Source organism: Ursus maritimus, unplaced genomic scaffold, assembly GCF_017311325.1.
Source record: "Ursus maritimus isolate PB19 unplaced genomic scaffold, ASM1731132v1 scaffold_6, whole genome shotgun sequence".
Classification (NCBI taxonomy): Eukaryota; Metazoa; Chordata; class Mammalia; order Carnivora; family Ursidae; genus Ursus; species Ursus maritimus.
Window position 1 is genome coordinate 69,765,979 of NW_024426774.1, and position 9,797 is coordinate 69,775,775.

Here is a 9,797-nt window from a genome sequence, read left to right on the forward strand (position 1 = left end):
TAGATAGATAGATAGATAGATAGATAGATAGAGCCAGTCAACCAGGCAGGGGAGTCATTAAAATAATTAATACAGGGGCACCTGGCTGGCTCAGTTGGTAGAGCATGTGACTCTGGATCTCAGGAGTTTGAGCCCCACATTGAGTGTAGAGATTACTTTAAAAAAAGAAAAAAAGGAAAAGATTAACAACAGTAATTCACTCGGGATAACGGGACGGAATTTGGGGTGGTTTTTGTTTTCTTCTTTTTTACTTTATTGAATTTTTCTTTTTTTTTTAAGGTTTTATTTGTCAGAGAGAGACAGAGAACAAGCATGGGGAGGGGCAGGCAGAGGATGCAGAGGGAGAAGCAGGCTCCCACTGAGCAAGGAGCCCGATGAGATGCTGGACTTAATTCCAGGACCCTGGGATCATGACCTGAGCTGAAGGAGGACACTTAGCCAACTGAGCCACCCAGGCATCCCTTGAATTTTTCAATTATTCTATGTTAATTACACAGTATTTATACAGTCTTTTTTTTTTTTTTAAACCAACAATCTTTTATTCCCAAACTCACTGAAGATATATATATATATATATATATATCTGCATAAGTATTTTTAAAACAGCAAAATTCACTAGTGTTGCAGGAAAAAAAAATCCCCATGTGATTTCAGTCCATAAAAAACAGCATTTGGCAGTCTCTGCTGCCTTAAAAACCCCAATTCAGGATACACCTAGGAGAAAAGCATTTCCTTGCTTAAAAAAATAAAATTAAAAAATTTCCCTTTCTCGGGGTGCCTGGGTGTCTGAGTCATTAAGCATATGCCTTCAGCTCAGGGCGTGATCCCAGGGTCCTGGGATGGAGCCCTGCATCGGGCTCCCTGCTCCACTGAGAAGCCTGCTTCTCCCTCTCCCACTCCCCCTGCTTGTGTTCCCTCTCTTGCTGGCTGTTTCTCTCTCTGTCAAATAAATAAATAAAATCTTTAAAAAAAAAATTTCCCCTTCTCTTTCTTCCAGTTCAACTTCCACCGTTCAGTCCTAGGAACACCCAGAGGATAACTGTAAAAACAAGCCCCAGCTCACTTCCCTCTGCCTGTCTGTGAAGGCTCACAGAGAGGATCAGTCCTCAGGAATTTTCATCCCTAAATTTCTGGGCACTTGCAAACTGTCCTCCTGTTTCCTTCAAGGAGGGGCCTGAGGGTTCCAGGAAGGATCAAGGGAGCAGTGTACTTGGCCAAGAATTGGAATGCCAGGTAGGGCAAAGGTGGGGGGGGGGCTTTTTAGATAAACGCACCTGACACAGTAACAACCTCAAGTCTAACCTGCCAGGTAAAAACAAGTAGCAGCCGGCTGTACCAAAGAGGCCCTTCTGTCCCCTGTTCCCTTTTACCATAAAGATGACAGAAAAAGTCTCAAGTATTTGACCTCCACGCTCTCCCAGATACTATGACCTCAGGTTTTAGGCCAAAGCCATGTTGCAAAGACAGCCATATGTTTGTCTACCCACGGTAGAGCCTTTGCTGCTTCTGTCTCGATCAAGCTGCCACTCCTGCCAAATACTTCTATAGCAGCTTCTAGAAAACTGCCCAGACACAGCCCTCCAGTTCAGGGTCACAGATCCCTCCAGTCGATGGACAAGGATCCTTGCCAGACTTCTGCAGCAGCTCATTGGTTTTAGAGCAATATCTAAATCCGAAGAACCCTCAGTGGGGAGGGATGTGCAGTCTGTGGCACGTGGTGGCATTTCCTATGGACCGCACTGCCTTTCTTCTGAGCGTGAGAGCACCAGAGCAAGAAGACAAGGCCACTGGACTTCTGATTTAGCCAGGACATAACCGCATCAGTAAATGAGAATTAGCCTGACGATCCTGAACCGTGAGGACAGCGTTGAGTAAGAGAACACCTTGCTTGGTCCACCCAGATAAATCTCCGTGACCAGGATGAACGAAACCATCTATATCTGTAGACAGCTCTTTATTTATAAATAAATAAAGGTTGTTTTCCAAACTAGGCGGCGGTGGAAAGGGTCTTCGAACACTAAAGCAGAGCCCATGGGTTTGGTTGGGTCCAGGATACGGATCTTATCCCAGGATGACAACCTTCACACGTCTTATGGCACACATTTGGGTCCATGTCAACACTTGCTGTGGGGTGAATAAACAGGATAATGTTTTCTTTCTTCCGCAACAAGTCCCATTAGCTTTATGAAATAGGGTTTCCCAAACTCTGTGCTGAGCGTCGTCTTTTCTCACCGAAACCCACGGGCACGTTGTGCGCGGTGAGTCTGAGCAGGGCGGCCTTGTTCCTCTGGATGCGGACCAACTGCTCAGGGCTCAGCTGCAAGGAGGGCGGCGTGCCGGGGTCCTCCTCCGCGGCCCTGGCCTTCTTGGCCAGGCTGGCTGCCGCATCCCCACTCTGCTAAGCTATCGCCATCCCGCCCGTCCACAGGTGGGCTGGCTGGGGACTGCGGGCACATCGCTTCTGGGCAGGACTCAGGGAGAGGAGTAGAGCGTATTCTGGGCCATGGTCCCAGAGCCCAGGAGAGCCGAGGCCAGCCATGTGGGAACCCGCGGTACGCACCAGCTTGTGGCGGTCCGAAATTGGCCTATGTATACAGTCTTTAAAAACTTATGTCAAAATCCATTTGGGACAAATCAATCAATACACGTATGGTCTTACCTATAGACAAAAAATATGGGTCAGATTTTAAAATAAAAGTTGAAATAGACATTTAAAAATTAAGAAGTGATTTGGCATTTGGAAGAGAGGGCTCACAGATTTCTGGATGGACAAGAGAATTAGGAGGCAAGAAGTGGTCCCCAGTGGCCTCATGGCACCTCCTCACTCTAGGATTCTGGGCTTCATTTCCAAGCTCCTTATAACCAGACAGGCATCAGTGGCTTCATTAATCCTTGAGCATCATGCTGACATAAAGATGACAGTACAGGGGTGCCTGGGTGGCGCAGTCAGTTAAGCATCCAACTCTTGATTTCGGCTCAGGTCACGATCTCAGGGTCGTGAGATCGAGCCCTTCATCGGGTTCAGCCTGTTTGGGAGTCTCTCTCTCCTTCTCCCTCTGCCCCTCCCCACTAGTGCTCTCTCTCTAAAATTAAAAAAAAAAAAAAAAGGTACACTCGTCGAAAAGACAGATATGGAAACGAACCCAGGGAGGTCCTGACACTAGAGCCTGGGGCTCTCTACCCACTTATGTTCCTCATTTGTCCCTCTTTCCTCTGCAAACACAGCCTGATTCACAGCCCCCTCCGTGTGGTGTATGGAAACTGAAAGTTTGCCATAAAACTGGCTTCATGAATCCAGCTCTATTAGGTATCTGACACTCACCCTGGAAGGAAAACACTCGCCTTTGGGTTTCACAGGTCAGTTATTGCATGCACTCAAGGTTTATTAAAAGGATGACAGGCCAGCCAATGAAGTCATGTAAAATACAGAGGAACTTTCCTTTCTGCTTGCCACAGTTCCTTAAACACAATATGCTCTTTCCTGCCCCCACACTAGCACTCAGGTCAACTCTCCTGGCTGGGATGCTCCCTTTCTTCCAGCCCATCTGAGCTCTACCCATCCTTCAGGACCTGCCCACATTCTGCCTGCTACCCAAAGCTTCTTCTGACTCCTGTGGTCCTCCCTACAGGCACCTTTCTATCTGTGATGAGTACCACACAGTCAGCTCCTACCTGCACCTGCTATGTCATGGTTCTACTGCTTCATTTATGTGTATCTTGACTATTGACCCAGGCTTTAAGCTCTTGAACGGACAGCAGAGCTCAGCACACTTACATCACATTGTTTTGTACCTGACAGGTTCTCAATAAATGTCTGTTCATTGATTTTTGAGGAATATACCAGGAAGCAGCTGAACAATCTCAGGCATTTTTAACAAGTTCAGTTAGGAATCTCATGTACCAACTATATATTGTCTACAAGAGACTCACTTAAGATCCAAAGACACAAACAGATTGAAAGTAAATGGGTGATGGGGCACCTGGGTGGCTCAGTAGATGAAGCATCTGACCCCTGGTTTCAGCTCAGGTCCTGATCTCAGAGTTCTAGGATCGAGTCCCCAGTCAGGCTCTGCTGTCAGTGGGGAGTCAGCTTGAGGATTTCTCTCCCTCTGCTCCTTCCCCCACTTGTGTACACTCTTTCTCTCAAAAAATTTTTTTAAATTTTTTTTTAAAAAATGAAAGTAAATGGGTGGAAAAAGACATTCTATGTAAATAGTAACAAAAAGAGATTTGGAGTGGCTATACTCCAGACAAAATAGACTTTATTTTTTTAAAACATTTTTTATTTAAATTCAATTAACATACAATGTATTATTGGTTTCTGAGGTACAGACCTGTGACTCATCAGTCTTATAGAACACCCAGTGCTCATGACATCACGTGCCCTTCTTAATGTCCATCATCCAGTTACCCATCTCTCCAACCCCAGCCCACCTCCAGCAACCCTCAGTTTGTTTCCTATGATTAAGAGTCTCTTATGGTTTGTCTCCCTCTCCAGTTTTGTCTTGTTTTATTTTTTCCTCTCTTGCCCTATGATCCTGTTTTGTTCTTTAATTCCATATACCAGGGAGATCATATGATAATTGTCTTTCTCTGATTGACTTATTTCACTAAAAATACCCTCTAGTTCCATCCACATCATTGCAAATGGCAAGAATTCATTTTTTGATGGCTGCATAATATTCCTCTGTGTGCGTGTGCGTGTGTGTGTGTGTGTGTGTGTGTGTACCACATCTTCTTTATCCATTCATCTGTCAATGGACAGCTGGGCTCTTTCCATAGTTTGGCTATTATGGAGATTGCTGCTATAAACATTGGGGTTCAGGTGCCCCTTCGGATCACTACATTTGCTCTTTGGCGTAAATACCCAGTAGTGCAACTGCTAGATAGTAGGGTAGCTCTATTTTCAACTATTTGAGGAACCTCCATACTGTTTTCCAGAGTGGCTACACCAGCTTGCAGTCCCACCAACAGTGTAGGAGGGTTCCCCTTTCTCCGCATCCTCGCCAACATCTGTCATTTCCTGACTTGTTAATTTTAGCCATTCCGACTGGTATGAGGTGGTATCTCATTGTGGCTTTGATTTGTATTTCCCTGATGCCGAGTGATGTGGAGCATTTTTTCATGTGTCTGTTGGCCATTTGGATGTCTTCTTCAGACAAAAAAGACTTTAATTTTTTAAAAAGATTTTATGTATTTATTTATCAGAGAGAGAGAGAGAGTGCATATGAGTGCACAAGCAGGGGTAATGGCAGGCTGAGGGAGAAGCAGGCTCCCTGCTGAGCAAGGAGCCCAATGCGGGACTCAATTCCAGAACCCTGGGATCATGACCTGAGCTAAAGGTAGATGCTTAACAGACTAAGCCATCCAGGCATCCCAAAACAGACTTTAAATTAAAAATTGTTACAATAGACTAAAAGAGGACGTTACGTATTGAAAAAAAGGTAAATCCATCAAGAAGCTATAGTAATTATAAACATATATGTACCAAATAACAGAGGCCCAAAACATATGAAGCAAACACTGACACATTTGAAGGGTGAAATGAGTTTTATGATAATAGCTGAAGACTTAAATATTTATTTATTTATTTATTTATTTATTTATTTATTTATTTAATTTAAGAGAGAGAACATGAGCAGGGGCTGGGGAGCACAGAGGGAGAAGGAGAAGCAGACTCCTTGCTGAGGAGAGAACCATGAGATCATAACCTGAGCCGAAGGCAGACTCTTAACTAACTGAGCCACCCAGCTGCCCCTAAACACCTACTTTTAATAATGGATAGAAAATCTAGACAGAGGATTAGTATGAAAAGAGAGGCTTATTCAGTCCAAAAGGAACCCCCTCCCCCAAATGCCAATTGGAAAGAAAAGAAGCATAATCGACTCGTTATTGTAAGCACCTCTGTACCATTTGCAGCACTGCTTATCTATCACTGCTCAGACACACCTTACCATGAGGTGCCACATTGGGCACCAAGGATACCCTCCTCTCAGGTCACAAGCCCAGGCTCAACCAACTCTGGTCTTCAGATCCCACAGAGTGCTAGGGAGATGTTCCTACGGGACATCTGGCATCAGTTAAAACCTCTGCTACCAAAGCATTTAGACACTTGTCTGAGCCTAGCTTCCAGTCCAACTCCTCATCCTCAGAATAATTTCATTTTGAAGGGCCTTTCTCCCAGCTCCTGGGCTGTGGTTAGACACTACCCCTTATACCCTTCTTCAACAAGGCTCTTTGACCTCAAATTCAGGGAAGACAAATCAGACATCATTCCTTTCCATCCCAGAAGGTCCTGGGTGGAATCAGCTTGGTCTTCCTCAGCCACCAGCTCTGTGAAACATGGTGTGAGGAAATTTTTGGGAAATCACATAAGGCATAAAAGGTCTTCCCTTTTCCTAATTCCAGGAGAATGAGGGGAGGAGGGTTTCTGCGATTATACAACTCAAGAGACCCTTCACATGATAAAGATAATCAGCTACTCCAGACCCAGACTTCCTGTGTGTGTGTGTGTGTGTGTGTGTGTGTGTGTGTGTATAATATCTTGTTACACAACTAACTGCCAATGAGCAATAAATAATAGAGGAGTTCTGAGAGCAGGAAGATCAAAGAGGTTTGGAGGCACCCAGGACATTCTGAATTTGCTACTTGGAATGCAGAATTTTTCATGAGAATTTCACCAACAGAGATTAATTTTTAAGAGGAAGTATTTTCTGGAGCAAACTTATTTCATTCAAGTTAATTTCACAATCAATTTTCTCTTTAGTGCAGCTGAACTTTCCCCAATTTTTCCTATTTTTTTTATTTTAAAGAAATAATTTTCCTTGGGATCAATTCTTTTCTATTTCCTTTTCTGTAATAAAAAATTGATTAACTAGTTGTATTTGTAATAGCTTATTGAGATGTAATTCATATATCATACAGTTCACTCACTTAGAATATATGATTTGACGCTTTTTAGTATATTAGCAGAACTGTGTAATCATTGCCACAATTTTAGAATATTTTTATCACCCTCAAAGAAACTTCCATTAGCAGTCACTCCCTCTCCTCCTCAATTCCTCAGCCCTAAGCAACCACTAAATTATTTCTATCTCTGTGGATTTTCCTATTCTGGACATTTCTTACAGCTGAAATCATACAATAAGTCATCTTTTGGACTGGCTTCTTCCACTTAGTATAGTATTTCAAGATTTATTCGTGTTGTACCATGTGTCAGTACTCCATTCCTTTTTATTGCTGCATATGTCATTGTATGGATATATCCCATTGTATTTATCATTCATAAGTTGATGGACACTTATGAACTTGGTGGGTTGTTTCCACTTTTTGGCTATTATTGATAAACGCTGCTACCAACATTCATGGACAAGCTTTTGTGTGGATGTATCTTTCCATTAATCTTGGGTATGTGCATAGGGTTAGAATCACCAGTTGGGGGCATTTAACCTTCCCTAGTTTTCCTGGTTAATGCTCCTGTCATTGTGTTTTCTTTTATAAAAATCAGAGAGATACAGAAAAGGTGAAGACCTGTACCTGCTCAAGCGTCTTATCTGAGGTTCTCAAGGACATAGCAGAATCAAATTATCTTAGGATTGAAATGATGGCATCAAAGTGATTGGGTCAAAATATCCTACAAAGGAAGAGTTTTCTGGAAGTAAGTCCTAACCTGCGTTGAACTGTATATTTGAAGAGGTGGAGAGGAGGAGAAAGAAGATCCAGCAGGGGCCACAGCACAAGCATAAGCCTGATGATTGGGCGGAGTATAGAGTACTTGGGGGATAAGCAGGACATAGCAGAAGGTGAGGCTAGAATGATTTGCTGGGAATCACATCAGCAAGGTCTTTGAATGGCAGCCCCGAGGGTTAAAAGACTAAATCTTTATAGCTTTGGGGGAGCTGTGGAAGACTGTGATCTAGGGACATTAGTCACATGATCAGATCAAATGGCATGATCACAGCAATGACTGGCAGATGCAAGCAGGATGGAGCTAAAAACGGAGACATCTGAGATAGCAAGCCTGCATCCCTCAGAGGCTCCTGCAGCAATTCAGGGCCAAGGTAAAGGCTTTGAGGATAGCCAGCTGGAAGTCAGTGACTTAAATATTGATTCAGTGGGCAAAAGTGGCATTCGTTATGGGGCTGGTCCTCCAAAGGACCCCGTGCCTATGTGCAGGGAACTCATCATTTTCCTATTATATAAATTGATTAGATCATTCAGAGTTGAGATTGATGCCAGGGGTTTGCTGCTAATCAAGCTAGAATAACAAGCTGGAGGACAAGGCAGGCCCTCTGCCAACTGGGCGAGGAGCTGGTCCAGAGGCACAGAACACTGCAGCAAAGCACTCTGTCCCTGCTCTGGGAGTCTGGTCAAAGAAAGCCATTGAGAGGTCTGGCAATGCCCTTCAGCTGCATCTGGAGGCTTCCATTGCCAACTCCTGGAATGACACTTCTCAGGGTTTCTGTCAGGGCTTACCAGTCAAGTGGAATCCAGCTCCAAAGGTCCATGATTGGGCTGTCCTCCCTGCCTGCAGGAACTCAGAGAGATGGGAGTATTGTAGGGAAGAGAGAAGAAGTTGGGGCAACACCACTGTAAAGCCCAAGAGAGGCAAAGACTTGGAAAGAGAATAATCAAAGTGCATTTTACAAATAATAGCAACAGTCTGCAATGGCAATAATTTGTGTTTGTTTAAAGCTCCCATTGTGAACGAGATATTCTCCCCCTCATGCAAAGGTTCCCCTGCCCCTTTCTAAGAAGATCACTGCAAAACTTGACACATGCCACTCACAACCAGAAACCCTAGCTCTGACTATGGTGGTGGAGTCTCTTCTCCTCTGTCTCTCCCTAACGCATAGGGGAGTGCAGTTGGCTCTATCGACAAACTGGAACAGCATTTCTAGGAAGATCCAAGTCTCCAATGTGCCTGGTTTAAGAAAACCAAAGCCCCAAGTCAGATGCTTTTTAGCTTTCTGATAGCTCTCCTGCTCCCCATGATGCCCCACCCACCCCAGTTTCCATGTGGGGGCATGGGGTCAGAGGTACTAGTTCTTAAGCTGGGAAATGCTCAGTGAGTAGTAGAGGCTCTTTCAGGAACCACTTTGAGCACCCTGACCCTTAAGGGGACTGACGATGCTGCCACCGCTTTGGGTCGACCTTAGCTTGAATGTTTTCTAGTGTGGAGGACAGATAGTTCTACATTCTGCCACAGTTCACCCACCTGGGGTGTCTAAACACAGTCACCATTGTTTTTATTTTCTGTTATCTGCATAGTGTCATCATCACCATGGGAAGGTGGCAGACAGAGAAGGGGCTGGCTGCCCGAAGAGGATGGTTTTCCGTCCGTACCGAGGGCGTTCCTCACCACAGAACTTTGTAACCCAGGCCAAGTCCGGACTGTGTTCCGCGGAGAAGCTCCCTCGGTAGCGCAGAGCACCCGCTGTTTCCCGGTCTCGGCGGGACGAGCGGGTGACGGTTCCCCGCCCCCGCCCCCACCGCTCTCAAAAGCACACCCTTTCCTCCACCCCCCACGCCGGCCTCGGGGGAGCCCGCTAGCGAGCTTCCCCTGCACCTCTTCTACCCACCCTGCCGCAGTCAGGTTCCTATCCAGGCTCCTCCACCCCGGGCTGGAGAAGTCAGGGAGCAGGGGTGGCGAAAGAAGACCCAGCAGCAGGGTGGGTCTGGACGCCTCCTCCTCCGGTGGCACCTCGATCCCCTACTCGCACTTGACTCCTCCCCTGTCTCTGTTCCGCAGCGTCGTCACCCTGTCAGCACGCTGCTCAGCGACTGTACCTGCCGCC

At 45.4% G+C, this 9,797-nt stretch overlaps 1 pseudogene; it reads right to left on the minus strand.

Annotated features, from left to right (window-relative positions):
* Nucleotides 1-1,591: 1,591 nt before the first annotated feature.
* Nucleotides 1,592-2,539, minus strand: LOC103671768 (annotated as a pseudogene).
* Between the last annotated feature and the right edge of the window lie 7,258 nt (nucleotides 2,540-9,797).